Below are 8,470 nucleotides of genomic sequence, written 5' to 3'. Positions count from 1 at the left end.
ACACCAAACTGGCTCTCTCATTGCAAGTCCCAGCACTGGAGTGGAGAAAGTTCTTGGATCTTCCACTCTTTGTTATAGGCTGGAATTGGGCTCTCCTACCTGAGCTCTGAGCCAGCTTTTGAGTTTGGATGAAGACAGTACATGTGGAACCTCCCCTCTCCACTGCAGTCTCTGCCTTCTTCTTGTGTGTAGTTGGCCCCGGGTGGTGAATTTGTTTCCCCTCCTCCTCCTCACTGATCTCTAGCTTATAGAGATCAGCTTCTGTGGAGAAAATGCCTGCTTTGGAGGGTGGGCTCTATAGTATTATATCCTGCTGAAGTCACCCCCCTCCCCAAACCTTGCCTTTCCTAAGCTTCACCCCCAAACCTCCAGGAAATTCCCAGTCCAAAGCTGGCAACCCTACAGAGAAGACAAACTAATGACTGGCCAGAAGACTTGCTTTCATTTTTAATTTCAGGATTTTAACTACCACATTGTTGTACTCCAGGAATCTCGATTAAATGCTCCTCCCAGATTCCTGGGGACAGATTCAAATCCCTCTTTTCAGCAAGAGCATGCATGGAAAAAGTGGCGAAACCCACCATTTTCTGTGTCCCCCAAAGGGTGCTCTGCTAATATACACGAGGCCCAGCTAATCATCGCAAACAGACAGCAGAAACCCAATAAATCCTGCCACAGAAATCCATAGAAAACATTCAAGTGTCTGAAGCAATTATTGCAAATCAAACATTTCCACATTATGTTTGCATCAGCAGTCCATCGTGTCCAATAAAAACTGACTGTGTGTTTTTACTGCCACCTTCATCACCGGCTATTGTGCAACACAGATTTTGATTCATCATCTTAAGTGCATATTCATAAAGAATCGCCCCGATCTTCTTCACTGGCGGCAGCGGCGGGGTGTGTGTGTGTGTTAATGCTCATGAGACTTTAAAATACGTTTTCATGCAAAACCCGAAAGGGAAAATGGGACCCAGGTGCCAAGCTTAAGCACAATCAGAGCATGTTTGCAGCTCTGTTGAGCCCACCTGTTCAGTTCTGCCTGGACGATAGAAATTGTGTGCAGGGCTACCGTAAAAGATGCTCGGGCGACTTCAGGCGGTGCAGAAAGCTGCTGCTCGGTTGCTGACCAAGTCACCATGGTCAGCCCATATTACACCAATTTTGAAGCAGCTGCACTAATTAGCAATTAGCCTCCGGGTCCAGTTCAAGGTGTTGATCCTCACCTTTAAAGCCCTTCATGGTCTGGGACCCTCGTACCTTTGAGTCCTCCTCTCCCATTATGACCCGCCCCCGCTGCCCCACCTGCTTCGTTCAACATCGCAGGACTTGCTGGTAGTTCCTGGCCCTGGGATAGCATAACTTTTTTCCACCAGGAAGAGGGCCTTTGCGGTTGTGGTGCCCTCTCTCTGGAGTGCACTGTCAGAAGGCACTGGTGCTCAGCAGGACATGTTGACGTTTTGGAAACTCTGTAAGGAAGAACTATTTCGGAGTGCCTTTGCTATCTAATATTCTTTTGTGAGGCAGAGCAAATGGCTGTGCATTTTTATCTACCTGCAATCTTTTATGTTATTTGCAGGGTTTTATAAACTGGGGTTGGGACTAGAGTAGTTTTTATTTATTGCATTGGGCTGTTTTATTGTAATTTCATTGAACATTTTTTTTTTGTATTGTGCTTAATTGTTGTAATAGTTGTGAACTGCTTTGAGATCTTAACTGAAGAGACACGGTATAAGAAGTGAATAAATAAAAATTAATAAATCGTAGACGGGACCGCTAAGAACTTCGACAGGAAGGAACGATTCCAGGTGAACTTTGTGTGCTCAGTTCCCTGGATTAGCCTAAAAGAGATTTCCAGATCAGACCTCCTTAGTGTTTGTGGCCACAGTTTGTGCTGAACCGCTTTGCACATGAGTAGTAATCACATATCCTGGCTGCAGGGGAAAAGCACTCTGTTGTCTCAGGTGGCCTAAGAGAATCCCACTGTAATGTTTTATTTTTAGCTTGAGATGATTAGTGTTATGAACTCATGACGCTAGAAATATTTCCTAACAGTATAAATAGCGTAAGGGTATAATCGCACCAATTTTTTTAAAAAAATTGTGAGCACAGCAAGTAGTTCAGGCGGCTCTTGACAATCAGAATCGTGGTTGTGCCAAAGCACGGGGCAGAATCCAACTTGTGCCAAAGCACGTGGCATCCTGAGAACCACCCGGAGACATCTATGCAATAAGTCTCAATTCGAGGGATTTTTAAAAATCTTTTAATTATGTACCTTTTAGAATTGGAGGGAGGAGCAGAAAATGGGGGTGGGATAGGGAAGGGGGTGAGCTGGGGCACAGGAAAAAAAACCCTGCAATTTGTAAGAAAGTGGTGCAGTCACATAGAGGGGAGGGGGGCATGCTTGGATTTGTTCAAATACAACTGGACAACTCGCCAGTATCCTGTAGCTGGTGGACAGGAGCCAAACCTGTGGTAGTTTGATCAAGCCGGGGAGCCGGGTTAGTCTGTCTGCAGCAGTGGAAACGAGCAAGAGTCCAGTAGCACCTATAAGACTAACAAAATTTGTGGTAGGGTAGGAGCTTTCGTGAGTCACAGCTCACTTCTTCAGATACAGCTAGAATGTGAGTCCATCTGTCCTTATATCGTGGGGAGTGGAGTGATTACAGAAGCCAAATGATAATAGTCAGTGAATGACAAAGTCAGGCATGATTGGATAAAGTGGGGCATGCAGAGGGGTAGTGGGTGTGGAGAAATCAGCATTGGTAATGAGACAGGAAGCCTAGGTCTCGATTCAGTCCAGGTGGATGCATTGTCTAGAGCTTCGTTATCAGTTGCAGTTCAGCAGTGGTAGTTTGAACATGCCCAATCACAGGGATATCCTGCCTCAACAAGGTCTGGAAACTTGTTTTTAACTCCCTCTCCCCAACCTGAAACTCATGCGGCAGGAGCAGCTCGTACCGTAAGGGCAGTACTGACTACCCCAAAGACAAAAATGAAAACGGGTTCTGGGCTGAGCCCCCAAACAGCCTTTGCCTTGCAATTCTCCGGAGCATTACTCCAGCCTAAGCCCACTGAAGTCAATGGACTTAGACTGGAGATTATTTGATGCAATCTGTCCTCAGCCCGCTTGCAGGGAGGGCGGAATAAAAGTCTAAAATAAATAGAAATAAATAAGAACTCTCCATAGGATTGCAATTAGCCAGTTTTTTGTTTGCATTGCTCCCCAGATCGGTAACCCTCGTCCTACTGCACTGTTAATTGGAGTTCTTTGCTGTCCAACTGAATTGTTGATATTTTGAAATCTTCCTTAAGTGTTAGCGAGAAAGGCAGGCGATAAATGAAGATGATATCAAGGAGAGAAGGGGTTTCCCTTACAAGGAAAGGCCAAAAGATTTGGATTTAAAAAAATGATTAAGGGGATAGTTTAGCTAGAGAAAGTAGATAGAAGTTTTTCTCAGCAAAACCCCGAATACGAAAGCAAGTTCCTTCGACCTAAACTCAAAAGCTAATCCCCATTCCACCGATATTTCATTCCTGCCCATATCTGATGAAGGGAGCGTCACTCTTGAAAGTTTATACCCTGGAAATCCTGTTGGGCTTAGGCTGCTGCTGGGCATGAACCTTGCTCTTCTACCTACACAGCTACCCACCTGAAACAATCGTTCACTATCTGTTTTATTAAAATATTTACTCCCAATCTTTTCCTGACATCCCAAGGCAATTCATAACATTTTTATAAAACTAAACCTGCAATAAAAAACATTACAAGTGAAAAACCCGACAACACAAACTTAAGCCGACCGAGAGGGACGGATTCAAGCATCCTCCAAGCAGTTTTCCTCCAGCTTAAGTGGCTCGTCCTCCAACAGAGCAGCCAATTAAGGTGGAGGGAGATGTCTCAGACTGGAGGAGCACCTGACTTGAGCCGGAAGGGAAGGTGGGGTATAAATATTTTAATAAACAAGTAAGTTCATGAATAAATGTTGTTCAGTGGAGTGGAAGGATAGGGGTAGGACCCACCTCGTTATTTTTAAAATCTGAGATCAGTTCCTTCAAATAAAAATTACAGTCTCAGGGATGCCTGCTGCTGCCGCCGCTGCTGCCACTGCTCACCTAGCCAGTGGAGGCAGGGGTGTGTGTGTGTGTGTGGGAAGGCTGGCCAGAGCATGCGGTGAAATAGCATGCACAAAATTTGTGGTAGGACATGAGCTTTTGTGAGGGCCAAGCTACCAGTTACGAATGACACTTGAACGGCAACACACACATGCATTCCTCCCTGTTCACTTGAGCTCCACTTGCACTCCACTTGATCACTATGTGATTGAGTGGAGCACAAGTGGAGCGCAAGTGAACAGGGAGGAATGCATGTGAGTGTGTTCACTTGCCGTTCAAGTGTCATGTCACTTGTAACTTGGCCCTGAACCACAGCTCACTTCTTCAGATGGTATCTGAAGAAGTGAGCTGTGACTCACGAAAGCTCATACTCTACCACAAATTTCATTAGTCTTCTAGGTGCTACTGGACTCTTGCTCTTTCCTCCTGCTACAGACAAACACAGCCACCCGTCTTGATCTATCTGGCATGCACAGGTTCCTCAGGCTCCTGATGGCATCACTTTCTGTTTCAACCAGAAGTGGCATTATTAGCAGCACACGGAGTGCATACACAAAAGAAGCACCCCCCCCCAAATCAGGAGCCCCCCACCAGTTTCAAGGGAGGGCGACCTCGCAACTCTGGACCCAGTGTTCTCTGGAGTAAGAGCCCTGTTTCCAGCTGCCATCTAAAAGTCTCCTGGTGGTGCTACTGCAGAAAAGGCCCCGTCACTTCAGAAAGCACGGAGCACCTGAGGAAGATCAGGTAGGTGTTTGTGGCAGAAGGCAGAGCCCGAGTGCATTTCCACTGTTTAAAAGACTGAACAGGATTTCCAGGGTATAAGTTTTCAAGAATTGAGGCACCCTTTATCAGAAATATGGAAATCTAGTTGGTCTTTAAGGTGCTACTGGCCTCAAATCTCGCTCTTCTGCTGCAGACGAACACAGCCACCCTCCAGAAACCTTCCTGATTTGGGTCCAGTAGCACTTTTAAAACCAAGATTCCCAGAGAAGGAGCTTTTGAGAGAGCTTTGATTCTCGAAAACTGATACTCTGGGAATCTAGTTGGCCTTTAAAGTGCTACCGGGCCCGAATCTTGCTCTTCTGCTGCAGACCAACAGCCACTATAAATTGTAAGAAGGAAGTATGACATCACTGCTTCTCTTTATTTATTTAGAAAATGCCTCTGCTGCCTCCCCAGAGAAACTGCTGCTTGCGCACACAAAGCTTTGCTTGGCTGGTCTGCTCAGCAGAACTGGGAGGCTGTTTTTGGAAAAAAGTCCACACAAGGCATGTTGCTTTAGAAAATAATGTCCTTTATTGTTAAGAAATTCTAGACTAGAATAGCAAAGGAAGAATAGGCACGCTGGCAATCTTATCCAAGCTAGGTTGGAGAGAGATGCCGAGAGCACGTTTTACCTGCATAGAAGTTAGGCAAAGAAGCCGGAAAAAGAGGCAGCAGCTGGAATGAAGGAAAGAACTCCACGAGAGTCAGAGACAACAGCAAAGAAGGATCCAGAGGAATTTGACCTCCTTTCTAGAATACTGAGCCCTCTTCACAAGTTACTGTGAATGCACATACAACCTATGCACACTTGATTTTGCTTTACATTTGCATCAAGTAATTTTCATGTTACATTCAACATGAGCATAGCTGAGCATGTGACTGAAACACCCTGTTGATCCTCGTACTGGTCCCTGGTTTCCTTTGCAAAGAGAATGCACGTTTGCTCTTACAAACAGATGTGCACACGCGGTGTGCCCGAGTTTACTGTAATGTGTAAACAGGGCTCCGGTGCGCTTGGTACAAAGAGACCCTGAACAGTCCTGCACATCCAAGACGGGGCATGTCCAGTCTGGACCCCAGTGCTGCGGGTGCACTTTCCTTGAGTCCAAGGAGATAAAGCAGGTATGCATAACTGAAGACAGGATTCCCCCCAGCCTCTGCATCAGCCAACGTGCTGCACACCATTTACCCCGAGAGTTGCTTTGGCATCCCACCCCAGTTCTGGGTCCCCTCCCAATCTGTTTCACACCCACCGGTATTCTCAGCATTCCAAGGAGGTTCTGCCTGCTTCCTCTTGATGCCCACTTGTAACTTCATCATTTGTTTTCTCTCAAGTTCAATACCCGGATGCTGCCCATTTGCAACCTGGGGAAACAGGAGCTGGGATTTCTCTTGCCTGGCCCTTTCATCTCCACCAGCCCCCCTCCCATGAAATGGGCGGGACTCCAGGAATGGAGGAGGAGGGGGTGGCATGGTCAGCAAGAGAAAACGGCAACAATGAACGGCTCAGAAGGGATGGCAAAGCTGTTACTCGGCCAACCCTCACTGCAGAAAGATCTTTTCAGCGCTTGCACAGCTCAGTAAAGATCCAGATGGGTAGTCAGTCTGTAGCAATAGAAAAGAGCAAGAGTCCAGTAGCACCTACAAGACTAACAAAATTGATGGCAGGGGATGAGCTTTCGTGAGTCCATCTGCCCTTGGCCGATTCCAGACGGCCCTCTGCATTCCGAAACGTCGTGAGTCGTCGCGTGAGAAAACACGATATTTCGCGTTTTCCGCGTGATGACGCGCGACGTTTCGGAATGCAGAGGGCCATCTGGAATCAGCCCTGCTGTCTTGGAGACTGGAGTGATTGCAGAAGCCAAAGTCTCGACAGGAAGCCAATGTCTTGATTCAGCCTAGGTAGATGCATTGTGGAGGCTTCCTATCTCATTACCAATGTTAATTTTTTCCACACCCACTAACCCTCTGCATGCCACACCCTATTCAATCACGCCTGCCATTGGCATTCACCGGCTATTATCATTTGGCTTCTGCAATCACTCCACTGTCCAAGATATAAGGACAGAGGGACTTACATTCTGGCTGTATGTGAAGAAGTGAGCTGTGGCTCATGAAAGCTCATGCCCTACCACAAATTTTGTTAGTGTTACAGGTGCTACTGGACTCTTGCTCTTCTCTACAGCTCAGTAAAGCTAACGGTTATCTGAAAGAGGCACGTCTCTGCTTTCTACTTGAAATGGAAGCACGGCAGATTCGCACAAATGTGCAGAGTAACTAAGATTGCCTCCCCCTCCCCAAACCCCCACCCCAGAGCCGTCCTTCAGTCTCAGATGAACAATCTTGCATGGACTGCAGTCCCAGTACAGTGCACAGACGATGTGCACAGGACTGGGGGGCAAAGAGAGACAGGAAGGGATTGTCACTGGCACAGCCTCGGGGTCCCAAGGTGCTGTGCTGTATCCAAGTCCCAGCCCACTCTCACACCAGCTCCAACTGTCAGTAAAGCAAAATGATTGGGGGTGGGTGGGATGGATTTGAACGGGACCGAAACAGCAGGCGTTCTTTTCACTCCGACACAAACTGCACAGCCAGCTTTCTGCAGTAAATGTCAGTTCCACCTACAAAGCAGGGGGTGTTTTTATCAGATTACAAAGCTGTCTTGGCTCAGCTCTAATATGGTAGTGCCTGGTTGTTCTTGGCTTACCAGGACACAGCCACATACCGTGCTTACAATTCTTCCTATTAGAGCTGAGCCAAGGCAACTTTGTTTCAGATAGGCGGTCATATCGGTTTGCAAAAGATGTCACCCTTGGAGAGTCAGAGCTCCCTTCTTCAGATACTTTGCTCATGCTCAGAGGCTCTGTGGGATTTGAAACCAGTGGCACCTCGGAGACCAACAAGACTTCCAGGGTATAAGCTTTCAAGAGTCAAAGCGGTGTGTGTTATTACGAGAATGCCAAATAAGGCGCATATAACAGCAATCTTATGTGAGCTGCACTGGTTGCCAGTGGAGTACCGGATCAGATTCAAGGTTCTGGTATTGACCTATAAGGCCCTGTGTGGACTGGGTCCAGCGTATCTATGGGATCGTCTCTCCCCATATATTCCCCAGAGGACACTCTGATCAGAGGACAAACAGCTGTTGGTGGTCCCTAGCCCCAAGGAGGCCCGCTTAGAGCCAGGGCCTTTTTGGTCCTGGCTCCCACCTGGTGGAACACTGTCTGCTGAGATCAGAGCCTGGCAGGACCTACTATCCTTCCGCTGGGCCTTCAAGACAGAGTTGGTCCGCCAGGCATATGGCTGAGGCTGGACCTCCGCCGGCCTGAAAAAAGGAGTGTATGAACTCTTAACCCTCCCTGAGAAGGCTGTCCACCATCCTGTTTTAAATGTGTATTAAAAGAAATACACTGCTGTTTTAATGAAGTTTTAATGTAGATGAATTTTTATTGTATTTTAGTACGTTGTTATCCACCCTGAGCCTGCCCGCAGGGAGGGCGGAATAGAAATTTGAAATAAATAAAAATAAATAAATAAAGCTCCCTTCTTCAGATACTAGAATAAGTATCTGAAGAAGGGAGCTTTAAGT

Source organism: Eublepharis macularius, chromosome 5 (genome assembly GCF_028583425.1).
Source record: "Eublepharis macularius isolate TG4126 chromosome 5, MPM_Emac_v1.0, whole genome shotgun sequence".
NCBI lineage: Eukaryota > Metazoa > Chordata > Lepidosauria > Squamata > Eublepharidae > Eublepharis > Eublepharis macularius.
This window is presented reverse-complemented; position numbering follows the sequence as displayed.